Genomic DNA, 13,841 nt, shown 5'->3' with positions numbered 1-13,841 from the left:
CTGGACAGTCTCTACGTAAAAGAGTAAATGGACACAAATCAGACGTCAAGAATTATAACATTCAAAAACCAGTCGGAGAACACTTCAATCTCTTTGGTCACTCGATTACAGACCTAAAAGTGGCAATTCTTCAACAAAAAAACTTCAAAAACAGATTCCATCGAGAGACTGGTGAATTGGAATTAATTTGCAAACTGGATACAATTAACTTAGGCTTGAATAGAGACTGGGAGTGGATGTGTCATTACACAAAGTAAAACTATTTCCCCATGTTTATCTCCCCCCTCCCGCTGTTCCTCAGATGTTCTTGTCAACTGCTGGAAATGGCCCACCTTGATTATCACTACAAAAAGTCCTGTCCCCCCCCCCCCCCCCCCCCCGCCGCTCTCCTGCTGGTAATAGCTCACCTTAAGTGATCGCTCTCATTACAGTGTGTATGGTAACACCCATTGTTTCATGTTCTCTGTGTATATAAATCTCCCCACTGTATTTTCCACTGAATGCATCCGATGAAGTGAGCTGTAGCTCACGAAAGCTTATGCTCAAATAAATTTGTTAGTCTCTAAGATGCCACAAGTCCTCCTTTTGACAGTCTTCAAATAAAATGTTGTTATAGGGCATAAATGATTTTCTTGAGTAATGCTATTATGACAATGACCATAAGACATGGCTAATAAAGATTATATTTCTTAGTAGGAATGCAAAATTCTAGAAGATTTCTTATGGAGAGTTGCATGGTGCCAGTCCCTATAGAAGCCATTTGATCAGAGGAACAATCTGATCCTGAGATCTGCTGAGTCGAGCTGCACCAAAGACATAAGTTCAGTTTCACAAAGGATTTTGAAATGTAGCTTTGTTCCTAATCCGAATGAAAACAAAAAAATTCAAACTTGTTCACTGAAGGAAATTTTTTTTAAAATTGTTCAGGTTGATCGACTTTTCAAATTGTGTATTAAATGCAAATGGAACAATAATTCAGAATTTAAAAATACATCAACACAAAAAGTTTCCAAATTTAAAACAATTAAATGTTTTGTGCTGAAATTCTTGAAATGGGACATTTTGACATTGTTGGAAGTTTTTTTTCACAGTTTTCTTCTGAAATAAAATTCTGGCAAAATGGACCTGATTGTGTGAAGCTTTTCAATTTTGATGGCATGTCATATTTGGACACAATAGCGTTCCCCTGAAATGTCTGTGGCCAGCTCCAAAGTAGAGCATCCCTGGTTGTTACTGGATGTGTTCAGCATCACTCTATATTAGGTACTAAGGCCTTTAGTGGTGTTCAGGTTGTAATTTCTTGCCATCTAAATGCTTGGAATAAAAAATAGTAAATAAAAGGAATAAGTAACCCTGGAAAACAGAGTTGGCACTCGGTGGGACAGAAGTAATTGCATTTTGAGTGTTTCTGTGGAAGCAACGTGACATGACAAATTTTTAGAGGCTCTGTCAATATCATTAATATTTATAATGCACTCTAGAAAACTGCTAATATGTGCCACATCCATCAAATATTAGTTCAGCAGAATTGTATTCAACTGTTAAACTTTGTTGGCTGATGAACACTGAATCACAATAGCCAGAGATTATATGACGGGTTTTATGCTCCAGTTTTCTACCTACTTGAGTAAAGTCATCATGTTATTCCATTGTGAGACAACCACCTTCTTTCATAAAATCAGGCATCCTTACTGATGTCTGGTACAGCCAGCATAGTTATTGTAAATTCACAACATTCCTGAATACACAGGTAGTATCCATGCCAAGTATATCACAGATCTGGTTGCAAGATTTGCAGGATCATGTAATAAAGCCAAGATTTTCAGCTAATCCCTTCTTGGAAATCATTCTGAAACATGTCAAATTGCAAAGATTTGGCTACAGACTGCCAATAGCTTTCAGTTTTGATGAGGGCTGATGGCTAATTATCATTATTCCATGCAGCGAAAGCCAGCCCTGCAAACCACCCTTCTCTCTTATTCCAGGTCCCTCTTTAAAACTCACTCAACTTCCACAAGGCCCTCAAGAAATGGGTTTAAATTGTCCCTGCCCCTGGATTTCCCAATACAATAATTCTCGGTATCTAGCTTTAAACTATATGTTCTTCTGGGCAGGAGCTATCTTTATTTTCCTGTATTGTGATGCACCAAGCTAATAATTAAACAGTTATGTATGAAGATTACAGACATTAATATTTCCACATTTGCTGTGATATACCCTCATGTCTGAGATACTACTATCCCTCATTTAGCTCATTGGTTTGAGCATTGGCCTGCTAACCCCAGGGTTGTGAGTTCAATCCTTGAGGGGGCCATTTAGGGATGTGGGGAAAAAATTGGGGATTGGTCCTGCTTTGAATAGGGGGTTGGACTAGATGACCTCCTGAGGTCCCTTCCAACCCTGATATTCTAGGGTTCTATGATTATTTTGGGTGGGAGGGATAGCTCAGTGGTTTGAGCATTGGCCTGCTAAACCCAGGGTTGGGAGTTCAATCCTTGAGGGGGCCATTTAGGGATCTGGGGCAAATGTTGGGGATTGGTCCTGCTTCAAGCAGGGGGTTGGACTAGATGACCTCCTGAGGTTCCTTCCAACCCTAACCTTCTATGATTCTATGATCCCAACCATAAGCTATTCCATTAATAGCAGTTATTCACTATAAAGCTGGCTAATAATTCCTCATCAACTCTTCACCTGTTTGAGAAGTACCCGGGGGATTTTAAGCTCAGCGTGTCCAAATAAAGTTTAATATGACCATGCTCCCTATACAGAATATGTGGGATACCCCATGTTCTTTGTAGGAATGGGTGGACTTACTGGTAGATTCACAGATTAAAATGAATAGAGGAGCTGTTCCACCAGGTGAATGTTTCTGCAGAAGGGAATTGAGTGCAAATATACACAGAGATCCCCTGAGAGGGTAATCAATAGTAGCGAGACCAGCTGGAGAAAGGAGCTAAGCAGCCTCCTGAGAGAGAGGTTGTAAGCAGGAAAAGTCACATCAAATCCCAGGAAATCAGGCCCAGAAACCCAAAGGTTCTTAGGCACCTAAGTCAGCCCCACTTTTGTCTCCACTGTGATCCACAAAACTCCTGCTGAACCCCATAGGTACTTAACCTCACTCAGTGCTTATATTTTCAGGGTAAAAGTTCACTAGGTTCCCATTTTTCCGCTTCTGGGCCTCTGCATTGCTGCCTCAGGTGTCCGGATACCTGTCTCCCACCTAAGCCCCAGAGCCATTCACAAACTGGGGGAAGATAGGCGTTCATCCGATTTGGTAGGCAGGCTCAGAGGTGTGCCCCTTTCAAATCCAGTGGCTGGAGGAGAAAGCGGTGCTGTTGCCCATCTTATAACTTTTAGCCCAGTGGTTAGCGTACTTGCTTGGGATATGGGAGTCCCAGGTTCAGTTCCCCATTCTGCCAGAGTGACAGAAAGTTAGGCGCTGTGATGCACAGCGTTGCAACACCTAAGTCCCTGTGTGGATCCCACCCTCATTGACCAAGGCAGACTGGTAATAACCAGTGGAACTGGGAAACATAGCACATTGGAAGATATAGTGTGGTTAGTTTGCTTACCTAAAGTGAGTACTTTTCTTATTCCTTAACAATTAGCCAATAATTTGGGTTGAGCTCATTTATAATTTTTCCAGAATGCTCATTTCAGTTTTTATTGCCAATTAACTTAGCATGCTAGTCTCAGTCTACCGTTGATTAGCCAGTAATCTGAACTGAAGCCCTCATCAAAAGGGCATCATTTGTAAAATAGAGATGAAATCTCACAGATAGTGAAATTACTGTTAATTAAATTTGCACGTGCCTATATTGGGAACACGTGAACAAAATGCTATTTGTTTTTGCACGGTGCTGCTAGCTGGAGAGTGAGTCTTATTAACACTATTTAATTGTCAGCCTGTGTTCATAAAAATGTACAGCAAGCAGAGTCCCTTCTGCATGAATTAATTTTAACGGCGTGTGCACATGACTGATGCATATATTGCTTCGATTAGGCAAACAAAATCATGGTCTTGCCAAGCAGATGTGGTACCATATTTCTTATATACATATTGTTGCACTGAAATCTATTTTTTTTTAAACAGACATTTGTCTTTAACACACATTTTACTCAACACAGGTTTGACTTCATTGATCTGAGCATAGTTACCTTCTGCTTTATGCAGATATGAGATCAGAATTAGGCCCAGTAATTGTTAATTTTTCCTGTATTTTTTTTTAATTCAATTAAAATGGCATCGTAAAGCTAGAGCAGAACAATAATCTGGCAGGTTTAGAAGTTGTAACCTAGATTCTAAACTGCTGTTGAGCACAAAGCAATTACTTCCAAAGGTGTGTGTGGTCTAGGGAAATGTTATGCTGTAGCATTATTAAGATAATCAAGATACCGTGTAATGTGGTGCTTTGGGAGAATCCTCTACAGCTCATATTTTATTCACTTGTGTGGTACTTGAATTATCAAAGGCTCAATTCTGCCACCCTCTCTTTCACTGAGAGATATAATACAACTGTCGACTTCCGTGTGGTTTTCAAGAGTAATCTGAAGTGAAACATAATACAGTAGCCCACCCCAGAGAGGGCAAAGGCGTGGATAACTGAGATGAGGGCCACACTAAAGAGCAAGGGTCACAAGCTCAAGGCCACTTGAAGATGGTAAAAACATTTTGTACTTCTGGTGTTACCTGAGAAGATAAGAGCAGCAGCGAATCCAGTGAGACCCAGAGGAGAAAATTCTGTGCTGTGCCTCTTACAGCCTTTATCTGCCGTTAAGCCACCCTTGCAGCCTCCTGATGTGACCTGTTCCAAGGGCTGGAGTTGCCCCTGAATTAATTTTGGCAGTCCCAGAAAGCTATGTGTTATGGCAGCCCGTTATCAGCTGCCTCTGGGCAGCACTGCTGTTCAGAATCTCAGTGCTGTGACCCCCCAACCCCGGTATGTCCCCTGTGCCAGGGTTTCTCAACCCCTGCTTTGGGATCCAAAATGAGGTTGCCAGATGTTTCAAAGGGTCACGTGAGAGCTCCTGGGGCTCCTGTCCCACGGGGCTGGCTGGGTTCGCTTCACTGCTCCAGGGACTGCAACCTCTGGGGTCCCAGCACCACTCAGGTTTGGTCCAGCCGTCATGACGACGGGAGCCCGGGCAGGCCAAATTTGAGCGAGTGCCACTCCATGAGTCAGGTCACAACTCCACTCACACAAATTTGGTCCGGTCGGGGTCAAGTGCTGTAATCCTGGAGGTTACAACACCCAGACCGGAGAGCCATGCCAGTCAGCCCCACAGCACAGGAGCTGCAGGAGCCAATGCTGTGGTGGGGAACCCAATCTTCCTGGGGGCAGAATGTGACCGAAACCACCCTAGGGTCTCCACCCCCAGACTATTTACTGGGCGGTGACAGGCCATAAACATTTACAAATGGGTCCTGAACCCAAGAAGGTTGAGAACCACTGCCCTATGCTATGAGGGGGTCCTTGGAAGATAGTGGAGCCTGAGGATGCTTTCCTCAGTTCTTGTCCTTTTCCAGTTAAAGCTGTCTTTACATTGCTGTAGTCCTATTGCCTAGCTTTCCGGGTTGAAGTGGGGGAGGGAATCTCATCAGAGATTACAGACCCAGTCAGACAAAGGGCAGACCTGATAGCCTGGTCAAAGGTCCTGCAAATTCTTCCAGAGGTCTCTCCACTAATATAATCTCTATGGGTCTGTAGTTTAAGCTAGATAACAGTGCCTTGGAAAGGCTCTGAGAAAGCAGGGAAACTACAGAATTGAGGTTTGGTGTGAAGATGATGCAAAGCCATTTGGATACTCAAATATCTTTGTGAACCAAGTTTAGGTTAGCAGGTCTGTTGCACTTGACGTTGTTAGAAATTTAAGTGATAACTGGAGCATTTGATCACCATTTTTCATTAGCATGTTATTCTCTCCTAAGAGTAGGGATTTTGAAATGTTTTTGATCTCATGCACATTTAACAACTCTGGTTGTTTCAACCCTCTATTTTCAGGATTACCTACTTAAAATTAACTTCAAAGGGGGAAAACATGCTATTAAAGCATGCATTAGAAAAGACTGGAAAACTAATGATTTTATAGAGCTTTTTACTTCTAGGTTGCCAGTTCAAATCCATCTCAGGTCAATAGTAATTGAAAGTTGTTGGGTCCAAACCACTATGATATTTGATAACTTTGCTGTTAACCTCTGTAGAAATAATAATACCTTGTTTTTCATTAGTAGACCTCAGTGCACTCTACAAAGGTGACAGCATCATTATCCTCATTGGGATGGGGTAGCAAACTTGCTCATGGTCACAAAGGTTAGTAGTAGGATGACCAGATGTCCCGATTTTATACGGACAGTCCCGATTTTGGGGGCTTTTTCTTATATAGGCACCTATTATCCCCCACCCCCGTCCCGATTTTTTACACTTGCTAACTGGTCACCCTAGTTAGCAGTAAAGCTGGGAATAGAATCCAGGTCTCCTGAATCCCTGTCCAGTGGTCTATCCCCAGACCATTGTGTATCCCTTCCTTTGTTATGAAGTTTGAGAGTGAGATTTTCAAAAGCACCTAAGGACTAGATTTTTAGAGGTATTTAGGCACCTAGTAGGATTTTCAAAAGTGCCTTGGTGCCTAACTCTCATTAGGCATGACTTGCATCTCTAAATGCCTAAATACCTTTAAAAATCTGACCTTAAGTGATTTAGGGGAGCAAGTTCCATTGACTTTCAACAAGACTCGTGCTCCTAAGTCAGTTAGTTGCTGTTGAAAATCCCATGTTGGATCTAAGGCCAAACTTCTCCAAAGCTAAAGGGTGTTTAGATCCAGGTTTTTGGATCAGTGTGTCTTAGAGCTCATGATCAGGAGTAACTTACGTTAACACATTTGTTAAGCAGAAATCAGAAAGTAGCTGAACCTACCGTCTCCAAATAGTAATTTCAATTCAAAAGCAAATTTTGCTTCAACGGCGTTCATGATCTTTTTTCTGATAACTTCCCATGAACATTTGAGTGCTGAAGCTTTACTAGAGCCAATACTTGCATAAAGTGAGTGTCACACTTGAAAATTTGTGTTCAGTCGTAAATTTGCCACTTGGCCTCTGCGACCATGGGTTCATAGGTCACACAGGTTTGTTTGTGTTTCTTGAGTGGATGTCGGCATGAATTGCAAACTGTAAACTGCCTTGTAATATGTGCTTTTGCATTGTCGTGAGTTACATAATCCTGTCTGTTCTATGTAACTAGAACATAACACAAATTTCAGATTGCAAACGGTGAATACTTGTAATTGGTGAATAATCTTCAGATCAGGAATTATTCACTGAAAAAACAGAGTGAATAATTCTGAACAATAAACATTTTCCTAACTGTTCATGAAGAATTCATAAAGAGGAAAACAAGAAAAATCCATCAAATGAACTATTCGCTCAGCAGTAGTTAACAGACATTAATTTTTAACGCATGTACATTCACATAATGGTATTGTGTAGATAGCTTCAGTATACAGTGTCTTGATATTAGTAAGGGATATGAATCAACTGGAAGGAGATTTTAATTGGGAAATATATTGTGTTTCTCTAGTGAACTTCCATAAAATGTGTAAATATTGAATCTCTTTAATTTTCCTCTGGGTTGAGAATATAGGCACACATTGTTCTGTACTCATTTTGATCAGCGGGTAAGCAAATGTCTCTTACTCTTAAATTCTAATTTAAAATTCTCAAAAATATTATGCTCATAATGAGGCGAGAAACTGCAATGCAGCAGATGAAATAATTGTGATGTTTTCCATTTCATTAATCATTTTTTTCATTAATCACGTGTAGGGCTTCTTTAGACGAGTTCACATTCCATCTGGTCCTATTTAATATATTGGCCCATTGAAGTCTTTAGAAGTGAGGGTGCTGTGGAAAACCTAGAATTTTGGGATGAGATCTTTCACCCCTCTTGTTCCCCTAGCTTTCATAGTGCTCTGATGGTAACAAGCAAAGCAAAATGGGCCACCTGGAGATTCTATTAATCAATGGGATCTCCTGTGTCACGCAGAACCACTATAATGACTGCTTTAACCTCTCTCTTTAGGGTATGTCTATGCTACAATTAGATACCTGCAGTTGGTCCGTGCCAGCTGACTCGTGCTCACATGGCTCAGGTTGCAGGGCTGTTTAATTGCGGTGTAGAAGCCAATGAGACGCGCGGTCAGGAAAGTAACAAATACTTTCCTTATGGATTGTATTTTCTAATGGACAACCAACCTAATTCTTACTGGTTGAGGGACAATCTCCACTCATTGATATATTTTGCTTTCCACAACCAAATCTCTGTACAACTTTTCATGAGTGATGTACCTGAGTATTCGGATTCTAATATCTAAACTGCATTGTTTAAATCTGTTCATCTAAATTTGGGTTAGTGTTGATTATGTAACTCTATGTATCATATAACTTTTAAAAAACTAACTTTGTATTTGTGGATAATCTAAGCACTATTCCGAGACGTGCAGACGCTCTTTTCCCAACCTGTGTATTATATAATTTTTTTAACATTAGCTTTAATAAAATTTTTAAATCTGCTCTGGCTCAGGCTGCAGCCTGAGTTCTGGGACCCTCCCACCTTGCAGGATCCTACAGACGGAGCCTGGACGTCTACACCACAATTAAACAGCCCCACAGCCTGAGTCAGCTGGCATGGGCCAGCTGTAGGGTTTTAATTGCAGTGTAGACATACCCTTAGCTACCAGCTTAAGAGGCAAGCTGGACATGTGATTTGTGCAGTTTTATATCCGTGTGTAGACTAGATTAGCAAAAGGATTGGGGGGTAGTTTGCCAAATAGACTACTGGCCATGGCAAATCAAAGTTCATGTAGATCACTGTTCAATAAACCAGCAATAATCCAAGTTTGCCTCCGTTTTTCTGACAGCAAGATAGCAGTGACAGTGAAGAGACCTTTTTTTTCTTAAATGAATGGGGTAGGCAGTAATAAAGCCTTAGGGCGGCTGGTGTAGAAACCTGTATAATTATTACAATAAATGCAATACACTAGAAGACAGGTTGGATTGAATGTAAAGCGCAAAATAATCGGCTTTAATAAATTTGTCATTGAAGCTCCTGGCTAAGTGAACGATTGCAAACAAGGAAGTTTGGGGTGAATTATCAACTTCTCTTGGGTGACTATAACTTGTATTTTATATGTGACTCCTTTATTACACTCCATCTAGATAGCTTTATAAAATAAACAACACGCAACCCAAACAAATAATTGCAAAATACACAAAAACTAAGCCACCATAAATGATATTATATATAAAGTTTGTGTGTGTGCCGGTTTGTTACATCCTTCCAAGTATGCTTATGGCGTGCTGCATTTGAAATTTAACCACATGCAACTCCCATTAACACTAATAGCCTCCATGTTGCTGGAGTTCCCATGTATCCTTAATGTTACTGTAATGCAATTTTATTTGGTATTTAATTGTAGTGGTTTAATGATTGCATTAATAAGTTAATAAAATGGGCTAACATCTGCCCTTGCATACACATACAAACAAGCAAATCCACTGACTTCCACGGGAGTCGAACTTGTGTTTCAGAGCAGAAATTGGCCCTAAGGAAGTATGGTAAAATACCCACATCTCCCAAAGACATTGCAATGTATTTGCATTGGAATGTGACAGTGTCAGGCCAAGCACAAGGGAGAAGAGTGCTTTTAAAAACAAAACGAACAAGAGCTCCTCCACGTTTCCAGTTAGTGTTGTCTTTCTTTCGATTTATCAAATAATTGGCCATACTTGATAGTAAGGTTTCATTTATAAATACTTTATAAAGACACACTACATTATTAATAGAGGTTTTAATCCATGGTTAATCAATTATTACAAATTGTTATAGAATGCAACTGGCCAATAGGTTACTTATAAGCCATGGCTTAGAACCATCTTCTACTGATGTGATCAGAACCATCTATAAGAAATGCTACTTATATCTGTAACATGCTTTTAACGGCTATGAATGGTTTATAAAGGGCTAATAAATGGAACCTTACTATAAAGTGTGAACTAAGGCTAAAGGTTAACAAAAAATCAGATGGAAGCAAGTGGCAATAAAAACAGAATGACATGAAGGTCTGTTCTTTCAAAACACTCCATGCAATTTACAAATGCCACTCCTTTCTCCCCCCCCTCCCCTTTCCCCTTCATATGTTCATACTTTTCATCTGAACAGTAGAATTGTTCAAACTCAGGCTTGGCCTTTGCAGTTTTCTTATACCACCCAGTGGCTGGATCTGACCTCTCATTCATAAACACTCAACCCTAATAATTAAGCAAATTCCAAAGAGGATTGTGGTTGGGAATTGGGAGTCTCACTCCCAGCTGCAATGCAGACATACCTGTTGGGCTGGTAGAGACCATCACCCATTTGTATTCTAATTGGGCACCTGAGACCAGCTTGCATGCCGTCCGTCCCTAGATGTGTTCATCCAACAGGTGGTGAGAGAAGGTTACAAAACATTGCACGTTTTTCAGAAGAGGTGCGTTGAGGAGGAGATTGGGGTGTGTTGTGGGGAAGCTTTTATCACCATTAACTGACGTGCTCAGATGATGCATATAACTTTATAGTTATTTTTCTGTCCAGGTGCCTAGTGGGGCTGGTATGAGCATTGGTATAAATTGTGGGGGGAAAAGTAATAAATGAGCAATGATTTAGTAGATTAAACCTCCAGAACAGTCAGACAGCTGTTTCAACATACTGTATTTGATACAGTCTTCATGGCCAATATGTTGAAACAGCTGTTCTTACACGTAAGGTAAGTTTGTCCTATATGTTTACGTTTTGTAGCTGTGCCTCCAAGAGTGGCAAATTATTTTTGAAGTTAGGTCTGACTTGTTCTGAAGTGGGTTTAGGTTAGAGGGTATTTTGTCGCATCAGAAGGTTGTGCTTGGGAAGTGTGTGTGTGTGTGTTTTCATCTGTGTTCCAGGCCAGATGTCAGATGTAGGCAGACTGAGACATACTCTGTAGACTTGCTGTTCCTAAGGACACTGAAGCCATATGCTTCCTCCGTATAAGGAAGTCTTTCCATTTTTGTCAACTGTTTACTATTGGAAGGCATTACAGAATGAAAGTAGTCTGTCTAGGCATGTGGCCTCATGGGCCATTTCTGTCTCCTTGAAACAACTAATATGAAAGCACTGTAAATCCCCCAGGAGTGGGGAGACACATATGTGACCCAGAGTGGACTCTTGCCTACCAGTTTAAAACAGCCCAATGTCTACAGCTGTTTTCCATATATTTTTGACAGATGCCAGAGGGCAAGAACATTAATCAGCTGTAGTATAATGGTACAGCCGTCAGTGGACCGGATTCCCCTCTCAGTCACTGTAGTAACACCACTGATTTCAATAGATTTACACTGGTGGAACTGAGAGCAGAACGTGATGGAAAACTGTATAGAGCTGCCCTGCTTGTCACAGAATGGAAGCGTCTGCAGGGATTCTTGAATTTTTTCATTGTGCGAGATACATCTCCATTAGAATGATTGTCTCATAGACACCCCTCCTTCCCTGTGTGATCCTGCAAATCAACTCTACCTCTACAGACAAATGAATCCAAGTGGGTAGTGCATCAACTGCTCGCATGGGACAGTTAATGTTTGGGAACAGTTTCATAGAATCATAGAAATGTGGGACTGGAAAGGACCTCAGTAAGTCATCAAGTCAAGTCCCCTGCACTCTGGCAGGACTAAGTGTTATCTAGACCATCCCTGAGAGGTGTTTGTCTAACCCATTCCTAAAAACCTCCAATGATGGAAATTCCACAGCCTCCCTAGGTAATTTGTTCCATTGCTTAACTCCCCTGACAGTTAGGAAGTTTTTCCTAATGTCTAACCTAAATCTTCCTTGCTGCAATTAAAGCCCATTGCTTCTTATCCTGTCCTCAGTGCTTAAGGAGAACAATTTATCACCCTCCTCTTTATAACAACCTTTGGGTATGTTGAGTTGTCTTTATTGTGATATAGCAGCCAGAAACAAGGAGAGACAGCACCTGACTAGCCAGCTGTAACGGGGTGGACTAAGCCCCCCCCTGCTGGAGGCCTGGTGGTCCTGCCACACCCCGCCCCAGAAAAGGGCAGTAGAGAGGTCCTCCAAGCTGCCTAAAGCGGCTGTGTGAGAAGCAGCCAATCAGGGCCCAGCAGGTCAGTATAAGAAGAGCTGCAGGGCAAAAGTGAGTTCAGTTCTTTGCTAGAGCTGGAGGAGCGGAGGCGGTGTGTGGCTGGCTGAGAGAGCTGCAGGACCTCGTATGCGGTAGTGCTGCCAGAAGCTGGGGAGAGCGAGCAGGAGCCCTGTGCTGGTTGCTGGGACTCCATCAGGACCAGACCCTGACGAAAGGGTGAAGACGGCACAGGGCCATGGGGAAGTGGCTCACTCACGCCCCCAATTGCAGTGTAGACGGGCACTTAGTGAGAGGAGCATCAGGTCTAGAATATTCCCACTACAAAACGTAAACATATAGGACAAACTTACCTTATGTATAAGAACAGCTGTTTCAACATATTGGCCATGAAGACTGTATCAAATACAGTATGTTGAAACAGCTGTCTGACTGTTCTGGAGGTTTAATTTACTAAATCATTGCTCATTTATTACTTTTCCCCCCACAATTTATACCAATGCTCATACCAGCCCCACTAGGCACCTGGACAGAAAAATAACTATAAAGTTATATGCATCATCTGAGCACGTCAGTTAATGGTGATAAAAGCTTCCCCACAACACACCCCAATCTCCTCCTCAACGCACCTCTTCTGAAAAACGTGCAATGTTTTGTAACCTTCTCTCACCACCTGTTGGATGAACACATCTAGGGACGGACGGCATGCAAGCTGGTCTCAGGTGCCCAATCAGAATACAAATGGGTGATGGTCTCTACCAGCCCAACAGGTATGTCTGCATTGCAGCTGGGAGTGAGACTCACGCTAGCTCAGCTTGAGTTAGTGTGTTAAAAATAGAACTTCTGACATTGCAGTTTGGGGTCTCAAGTCCACCCCATTTGCTGGCTCCGAGCTCAGGTGGCTAGCCCAGGTCTCTGCCGGAGCCACAGCACCCACCCTGCTATTTTGAGAGTGCTAGCTTGAGCCAAGCTAGTGCGAATCTGTCTACTCCGGCTGGGAGGCTTGCTCCCAGCTCTAATTTAGACACTCTAAAGAGGGCTTTATAGAGCAAAATCAACATCCAGCATTGTCTGTGAGCCCATCCAGTCTATGGAACATAGAAGTCATGTGTTCCATGCACGAAGCACTGTGAAGTAAGCAGGCCACTGCATTCTGCCCAGCTGAAGTTTCCAAGTGGTCTGCATATAGAGCATCCTGTAGTAATCCAGTCAGGAGGGAACAGACGTGGATAAATGTAGTGAGGTCTGTATTTTAGGGGGAAAGGATGCAATCTAATTTCTGCATGTAAATTGCGGGGTGGGGAGCACTCTTGACCACTGTTGTTTTCTCCACATCAAGAAGTAGTTGGGGATTCCTGGCTTGTAAACCCAAATAATAAATGGTGGACAGAACCACCCATCTCTTAATTGAACAGGCAGATATTTCTGCTGTCTCCAGTGGTGGTTTCCTTACAGCCAACCAGGATAACTTTTGTCTTATCCAGTCAGAGGGTCAGCCAGCTAACTCTCATTCAGCCGCCAGTCTCAGCTGGGCCCTGGGAATGCTGAATAACCAAACCATCTAGGTCGGATGCAAGGAGGGTGAAGAGCTGCAGGCTGTCAGCATATGGATTACATTGCAACCAAAACTGTCTCACTATCTTCCCCTGAGGCACGTACTTAGGTATATAAAGGACAGGGAA

General features: G+C 42.0%; 1 protein-coding gene across 5 annotated transcripts in view; it reads left to right on the top strand.

The window, feature by feature from the left end:
- Positions 1–13,841, top strand: part of TMEM132B (transmembrane protein 132B) — a 421,597-nt gene that overhangs the window by 331,039 nt on the left and 76,717 nt on the right. The window lies entirely within an intron of this gene.

Source organism: Caretta caretta, chromosome 15 (genome assembly GCF_965140235.1).
Source record: "Caretta caretta isolate rCarCar2 chromosome 15, rCarCar1.hap1, whole genome shotgun sequence".
Lineage (NCBI taxonomy): Eukaryota > Metazoa > Chordata > Testudines > Cheloniidae > Caretta > Caretta caretta.
The sequence above is the reverse complement of the archived record's forward strand: the minus strand, read 5'-3'. Positions and strand labels throughout refer to the sequence as shown.